The following is a 7,691-nucleotide window of genomic DNA, read 5'->3' on the forward strand; positions in this document are numbered from 1 at the left end:
CTCGGCTTCTGTGTTCAAGCAGTTCTCCTGCCTCTTAGTACAGACGGGGTTTCACTGTGTTGGCCAGGCTGATCTCAAACTCCTGACCTCGTGATCCACCTGCCTTGGCCTCTCAAAGTGCTGGCATTACAGGCATGAGTCACTGCGCCCAACCGAAAGAGCTTTTAAAGGATATTTAAGGCTACTCAAAAATTTTCTGGCTGTGTGCAGTGGCTCATGCCTGTAACCTCAGCACTTTGGGAGGCTGAAGCAGGCAGATCACTTGAGCCCAGGAGTTCAAGGCCAGCCTGGGCAACATGGTGAAACCCCATCTCTACAAAAAAATATAAAAATTTAACCAGCTGTGGTGTCACATGCCTGTAGTCCCAGCTACTAGAGAGGCTGAGATGGGAGGATCACTTGAGCCTAGAAGGTTGCAGTGAGCTCTAGTGTCTCTTTTTTTTGAGACAGGGCCTTATTCTGTCGCCACGGCTCTCTAGCCTGGGCAACAGAGTGAAACCCTGTCTCAAAAAAAAAAAAAAAAGAAAAGAAAAGAAAAAAGACAGTTTTCTATCTGACACATTATCTATTCATTACCCATCTCCAAGGTAGAATATAAATTTCATGAGATAGTTTATTTATTTTTTGTTCATTGCTGTATTTCTAGTTAGTGTCTGGAATATCCTAGAAGTTCAATACATGGTTTTGTCGTTATTTTTCCTTAATGAGTGAATTAATTCAGTTTCCTGTTTTCTAGAACTTCTCTGTTTCTTCTTGAATCTTCCTACTGATCATCTAGGCACTTTCCTCTTAATTAAAACTTTAAGCAGAAGTGAGTTGAGGAAAAATTAAAGCCAGAAATTCAAGTTAATTAGTTTTGCTATGTTTCGGTGGGTCTGATAAGAGAATTTTCTTGGCAAAGGTTGAAGGCTCTGATTATTCAATCTTTGATAAACTTTATGAATTTTAGAGTTAGAGCATTTCTCTAACTCCATCAGTGCGTATAATTGAGTGTTAACTTTTACCTGAAAGTTATGATGAGAGTGTGGTGTGACTGGTTCTTTTCCATGCCTACCAAAATACAAGCAAGTCCAAAAACTATGTGGTGGTTTAGGGTTCATTTTAATGGACAGCAAAGCAGATTACCAAACAGGCCTCATTATTCTTTAATATGAAATAGAAAAATGTTTTTCCTATATGACTGAAGTGCAGTCCTACCTGTAGGAGTGTTAGGGAATGAGGAAGGAAGGAGACATTGTAGCTTCTGGAGATACTTGTAATTAACAAACTTTTTTTCTTTTATTTATGGTTTGATTTTTCTCTTTGGCATGTTCCTCTTCAAATATTGAATTTATTTGCAAATGATGTCTTGAACATTGAGTTTATTGATTCCCTGTCTTCTCCTCATTCCCAGCCACTACACAAACAGTACTGAGTTCAAGCATGGTGTCTCATTACAAGGGCCCAGGGTGAGGATGCAGGAACCCATCCCCAAATTGTGGTTGTTTTAAGCAATACCAGAGAGACCATGCTCACTGGGCATTTCCTAAACCTCCTTTTCTTCTCGCAGGAATCTGCTTCTAGGAGGCTATCGTTAACCTCTTCTGGTCACATATGGACATACACCCCACAACATCCTTTTCAGCAGTTGTAGCTGAACACTTTCTGAATAGTCCACCAGGAACTTAATACTTGCAAAGAAGCAAAGAAAGTTTTGAGTGGAAGTTTCCATCTCCACTGAAATCGTGTTTTCATATACCACCAGAAAAAGAGCCACTTTTCACTTTGGAGCTCAGTGTTTTAGGGAACAGATATTCTGAACCAAATATTGGAGCAAAATATTTCTCAAAGGATGTTTCTACCATTAGTGAATCTATTTACGTATTAGGCCTTACAAAGTAATGAACTCTCACTGTTATATTTGTGATAATCACTTACCATTATCAAAAGCAATAAAATTACATCTGTGAGGACTGTAGGGGTTACTTATAAACTCTCAGAAATCGTCATAGATGGAACCAAATCTATAGACCGTAAATAGGGCTGCTGGCACTGATGACCACACATTTACATTGGGCCCTTTTTGGTAAGCATTTAAAGAAAATCATTCCTGCAGATTGTTTTCATTTAGTCCTCAAGGAAAGGTAGCCACCTGGGGGAGGAAATGGTTTGGATGTAAAGGAGCTTAGGGGACAACTGAGAGAATGGAGGGAAAGGGATCTGATGAGGAAAGGGGAGCAGAGTGAAGGGGAGAAAGAAGCTTAATATTAGGATATCAACTGTGCTCTAGTGATTCCACTCCACACCGAGTCACATCCAGCTCCTCTCAGCCACAGTGCTACATGCTTCTACAAATTGCCTCATTTTAACAATCCCATGAAGTGAGTATATTGTTATTGCTGTTTTACAGATGAAGAAACTGAGAGAGACAGAGTTAAGTAACTTGTCCCCAGGCCACAGTATGGGATTGGAACATGGATCTAGTCAGTGTCAAGCCCTCTAGGACCCAAATGAGGCCTGCCTCTTGCCTCTAGTCAGTTTATTCTGATTATCTTCACAATGGAGAGTATTGAAGCCAAGTTTGCAGGGCAGTGGAGCCTAGACTCAGAATGTGAGCATTATCATTATCATTTACTTTAACCCTAGAATCAGGGGTCACCAAGACCATCCCTGCATTCAGTGGGTTGCAAAAGGACTCACCCAACTCAGCATATAGTCTGACTAACAGCTATGATTGGTCACAGCAAAAGGATACAAAGCAAAATCAGCAAAGGGAAAAGGAGCATTGGGTGAAGTCCAGGGAAAATGAGGCACAAGCTTCTAAGAGGCCTCTCCCAATAGAGTCACACAGGATGTGCTCAATTCCATCAGTAACAACTTGTGACAACAAACATACAGTGTTGTCTACCAGGGAAATTCATTAAAGACTCAATGCCCAAGGTTTTTATTGGAGTAAAGTTATGTAGATACCCTCTGTCTGGCACATACCCAAATTCCAGACTCCCAGAAAAAAGTAGGTGTTCAGCATGAACTACATTATTTGCATAATCTAAGCATATTGGGTCACTCTTATTAGTTAGGGTGGTGGTAATCCTCTTGATATCCAACTTTCCAAATGCCAGCCAAAGGGCCAATTTTACAAGCAGGCCTTTCTAAAGATAATATTTTTCAGGCCTGCTCTATTAAGTCTTTTTTGCACATTTCTTCATTTCCTTTCACTAAAGAAATAGTTTTATTGGATTGAAGTTGGAGGTGTTGAGGTTAGATAAATTTCTACCTAAAAGCATCATGTTACCTTGATGTCATTTTAAATTCGAATGATTTCAACCAAGCAAACCATTTGTACTATGGAAAGCAGCAATTCTAGCCAGGCAGAGAAAGCAGCCTGCAGAGAAAAAAGAATATGACTGTGTGTCATCTTCTGGCCTGTGGAGCTAATGGGACAGAATTATGGGCATTGCTAACAGCTTCTTTGCATTCCCTGTGCATTGCCTCTAGAAGGGAAGAAGGAGGGTTTGCCAGGAAACCTTTAGTTGCCTTCCTTCCCTAAATCACACTGTGTTAGACAGAATTCTAAGATAGCCCCCAAGACTTCTATCCCCCCAGTGTACATGCCCTGAATAATCACTTCCCTGAGGATGAGGAGGGGCCTGTGAATATGATGGGACAGCCATTCCTTTGATGATGCTACATTATATGGCAGAAGGGAATGACATAGGACAGACCTGACCTAATCAGATGAGGATTTTAAAAGCAAAGAGTTTCCTCTAGCTGTTCACAGAAGACATCAGAGAAGTGCTCCTGCTGGTCTCAAGACAGCAGTTCATAAACTACAACGTTGTGAACTATCCATGAGAGTCACGTGCTAAGGAATTCCAGTGGCCCCTAGGAAGTGAGAATGGTTTTCAGCTGATAGGCAGCAAGGAAATTGAGATATCAGTCCTCCAACCACAAGGAACTGGATTCTGGCACATAAGCCTGGAAGAGGCAGCCCAGCGGATACTGTTGTAGGACCACTAGGTTTGATTGCCCATTGTGTAGTAACAAACCAATACACTGAGATAACAAGAGTTGCAGCAGAGAAATGGTTTGATAATTGTAGGGCAGCCAAGCAAGGAGATGGGAGGAAACCTCAAATCTGCCTCCCCAAGGAGGTTGCGTTGGGGTCTGAACAGGTGATGGGCTGAACAGGAGTTGGGATCACAGATTGATTGAGAAGTGAGGAGTGAAGTCATGGGACAGGGAGATGAAAAAACATTTCCTACACTTCTTTGCGGGGTTTGTTTCTTGGTGAAGGTCTTCAGACTAGTTGGTGTCAGCTATTCTGCTGGAATTCAAGCTCTGAAAAACACTTGAAGCAATTCTTGAATAGGAAAGGTCCAGTGCCAGAGATTCCATCTATAGGAACAATGCAGGGAGCAGGTGCTCAGGTGCTCACCACAACGTGGCTCTCAGTTAGCAGCTGCAGGGACTTGGGTAGACGTGCACCAGCACACCCTGGTCAATGCCCAACTATAACTCTGCCTAAAGTCTGACTTGTAATTCTCATGAGGGCTGTTTTAACAGCTTGATTTTAGCCCATTGATACCTGAAGAAAGAATCCAGGCAGCCATGTTGGGACTTCTGACCTACAGAACTGTGAGGTGATAAATAGGTATTGTTTTAAGCTGCTAAGTTTGTGGTAATCTATTCTGCAGTAGGAGAAACCTCACACACACACAGCGAACTAACAACCTACATTTTGGCCTTTGGCTCTCAGATTCATATATGAATCTTTGTTAATTTTCCTGATTTCACTAGCTGTAACCAAGCATCTTAGGGAAAGTGGAAAGTAATTGGACTACATGCATAGGCTATAAATTCACAATGTCTTCTCTGAAACATGAACAAATGCAAAATGCATGTGCAATGTTGAACGGAGTCTGAGAAGAGACGGTCAAAGCATAGTTAATTAGACATAGAACTGCTGTTACAAAGCTGGTTACTTTCCTAATTAAATTTTATGGTTTTGCTGAAGAATTAAAACAAGAAAGTTAAACAGAAAAGCATGCCCCCAGAGAACTGGATTGAGAGAGAACTGGATTGAGAAAGCACCAACCAATTAAATTGTTAATTAAGAGCATAACCATGATTTAAATAAAGTTATGATGGAAAGGGAACAGTCTGCAGGTAAGTAAATTAAATTCCCAACACCACATTCTGCCTACATCTCTTTGCAAATTCTTTGTACTCTGAAGTAATAGAAATGGCTTTATGTAGGATCACAAAGTTTCCATTGTAGAATTGACACACTCTTGTATAAAGAACAATTAATGACATTTCTGTTTCCAATTTTCTCATCAGAGAGCTGTAGGATAGGAAACTGTCCTATTTGATGGAAAGTTTGTCATTTTTTTCAAAATGAAGCACAATCTCATAAATATTAGTTGGTTCGTCAGGTGTCATTGAATGACATGTCAAAAATCGTAAAATCACATGGGGAAAACTGTCCTTGCTAGGAGGAAGGCTTCATCTCTCTTCCCTTGCTTTGTACATGAAATGTGCTGCTGCTGTCCCAGGTATGGCCTCCCTCCCTCACACCCCAGTATTGTGCTGTAGTTGACTGCTATCTTCTCTAATCCTCCTTGGAGCACTCCCAAGTCATACACCAGACCTACAGGAGCTCTAGAACACCTGTGATTGCAGGAGTTTATGAAGTCAAACACCCAACTGGACAGTTTAATCAATTGGAAAACTCATGAGGAGAAAATGGATGGTAGAATTCATGCTGTGGAAGATATTTGTTCCCAACTTAATTAGAATCTGATCGTGTGATTGTAGGATCCCTTAGTCATGGCTATGGTAGGCAGAATTCTAGAATGGCCCCCAGGACTCCTGGCCCTGGTGCACACACATCTCTCCTGACACGCTAATCTAGGCACGATTGTAAAAGGATTTTGCAGATGTAATTAGGGTCCCAAATCAGTTAACCTCAAAATAGAGAGATTGCACAGGTGGGTCTGATCTAGTCAAGTGAGCCCTTTAAAATCGGTCTTTCCTCCAGCTGGTTGCAGAAGAGGCACTCAGACTACTCCTGCTACCCTGCAAAAACAAACAGCCATGCCGTGAACTGCCCCGTGGCAAGAAATTGTGGGTGGCCTCTAGCTGCTGAGAACTATCTAAAGCCTACTAAAAGAAAAATAGGGGCCTCAGTCCCTCAGCCACAAGGAAATAAATTTTACCAACAGTGAGAATCTAAGCACATATAAACCCCAAATGAAACTATAGCCCAACTGACACCTTGATTTCAGCCCAGTAACACCCTGAGCACAGAATCCACACCATGTCCATACTTCTGACCTATAGAAACAACAAAATAATAAAATTGAGCTGCTAACCTTGTGGTAATTTAGCAATAAAAATCTAATACCTTAAATACCCAGTGGCTTGGTATGCTGGCTGAAGATACACAGGAGCATTATGAATGATACTTTGAAAAAGGTAAAAGTGAGGAAGAGACCAATAATTTGGCCTGTCAGTATGTTTTGGGTAGGAAATTACATTTCCACTTTTTTGTTAACGGCTTTGTAAAGTCATGAAAGAACACTGACTTTTGCTTTCTGTGGCATGATTTTGAGAGAAAAGCTGCTTATTATCCAGGCAGATGTCCAAATGCAGTTATGGGTTAAATTTCAGGAATATAATTTTCAAGCATGGTTTGCATTTATCTCCATGTGTACATTGATGATTAATAAACTCAATAACAAAAACATATTAGAGAAACAATATAGTATGTTTTAAAAAGAAATACATTAGAAACATTCTTTCAAAAGCAAAAAAAATCCCTCTACCATGTTATGATGATGATGATCTACCCCAGTGATCCTTTATTTAATTTACTCAACTGAGTTGACATGACCTTGGGCTTATGCTGTAGTATTTTAAGCAGATTGTGTTTCCTTTATATTATAAGAATTTCTAAGTTTTGACATTTAAACAATCTGTTTTGAAACTAATTTTTAAACTTTAAGAGGAATTGTTCTTGCCGGATGTAGTATTGGCCATTCCTAAGAGGACAGCTGAAGATTGGGTCTAGCACAGTCTTTTATAGAAAGTAATCTCCACTGGGCTCTTTCATGTACCTGCCATCACCTGTGATTGCCTCCTTTGCATGTCTAGTGGTTGGCAGGCTGTAGGCTGGGATGACAGACAACTGGACCATGTGTCTCTCGTTGTCTAGCTGTCTAGGATAGGCTTATTTACTTGGGAGTCACAGGGTTCTAAGAGTGAGAGAGAACAAACTTACAAAACTCCTTGAACCTAAGCTTAGAGTGCTCAGTAAATGTCACTTCTGCCACATTATCCTAGCCAAAGAAAGTCACAGCTCAGATTCAAGAAGTGGAAAAACAGGGTTGGGAGTAAGATGGCCGAATAGGAACAGCTCCAGTCTCCAACTCCCAGCGCGAGCAACACAGAAGACCGGTGATTTCTGCATTTTCAACTGAGCTTTGAAGAGAGCAGTGGATCTCCCAACACGGAGGTTGAGATCTAAGAACAGACAGACTGCCTGCTCAAGTGGGTCCCTCACCCCTGAGTAGCCTAACTGGGAGACATCCCCCACTAGGGGCAGTCTGACACCCCACACCTCACAGGGTGGAGTACACCCCTGAGAGGAAGCTTCCAAAGTAAGAATCAGACAGGTACACTCGCTGTTCAGCAATATTCTATCTTCG

At 41.2% G+C, this 7,691-nt stretch overlaps 1 protein-coding gene across 1 annotated transcript in view; it reads left to right on the forward strand.

The window, feature by feature from the left end:
• CPA6 (carboxypeptidase A6) overlaps positions 1–7,691 on the forward strand; it is a 337,798-nt gene that overhangs the window by 121,269 nt on the left and 208,838 nt on the right. The gene's annotated exons all lie outside the window — the stretch shown is intronic.

The sequence above is a fragment of the Rhinopithecus bieti genome, unplaced genomic scaffold (genome assembly GCF_001698545.2).
Source record: "Rhinopithecus bieti isolate Rb0 unplaced genomic scaffold, ASM169854v2 scaffold_27306, whole genome shotgun sequence".
NCBI lineage: Eukaryota > Metazoa > Chordata > Mammalia > Primates > Cercopithecidae > Rhinopithecus > Rhinopithecus bieti.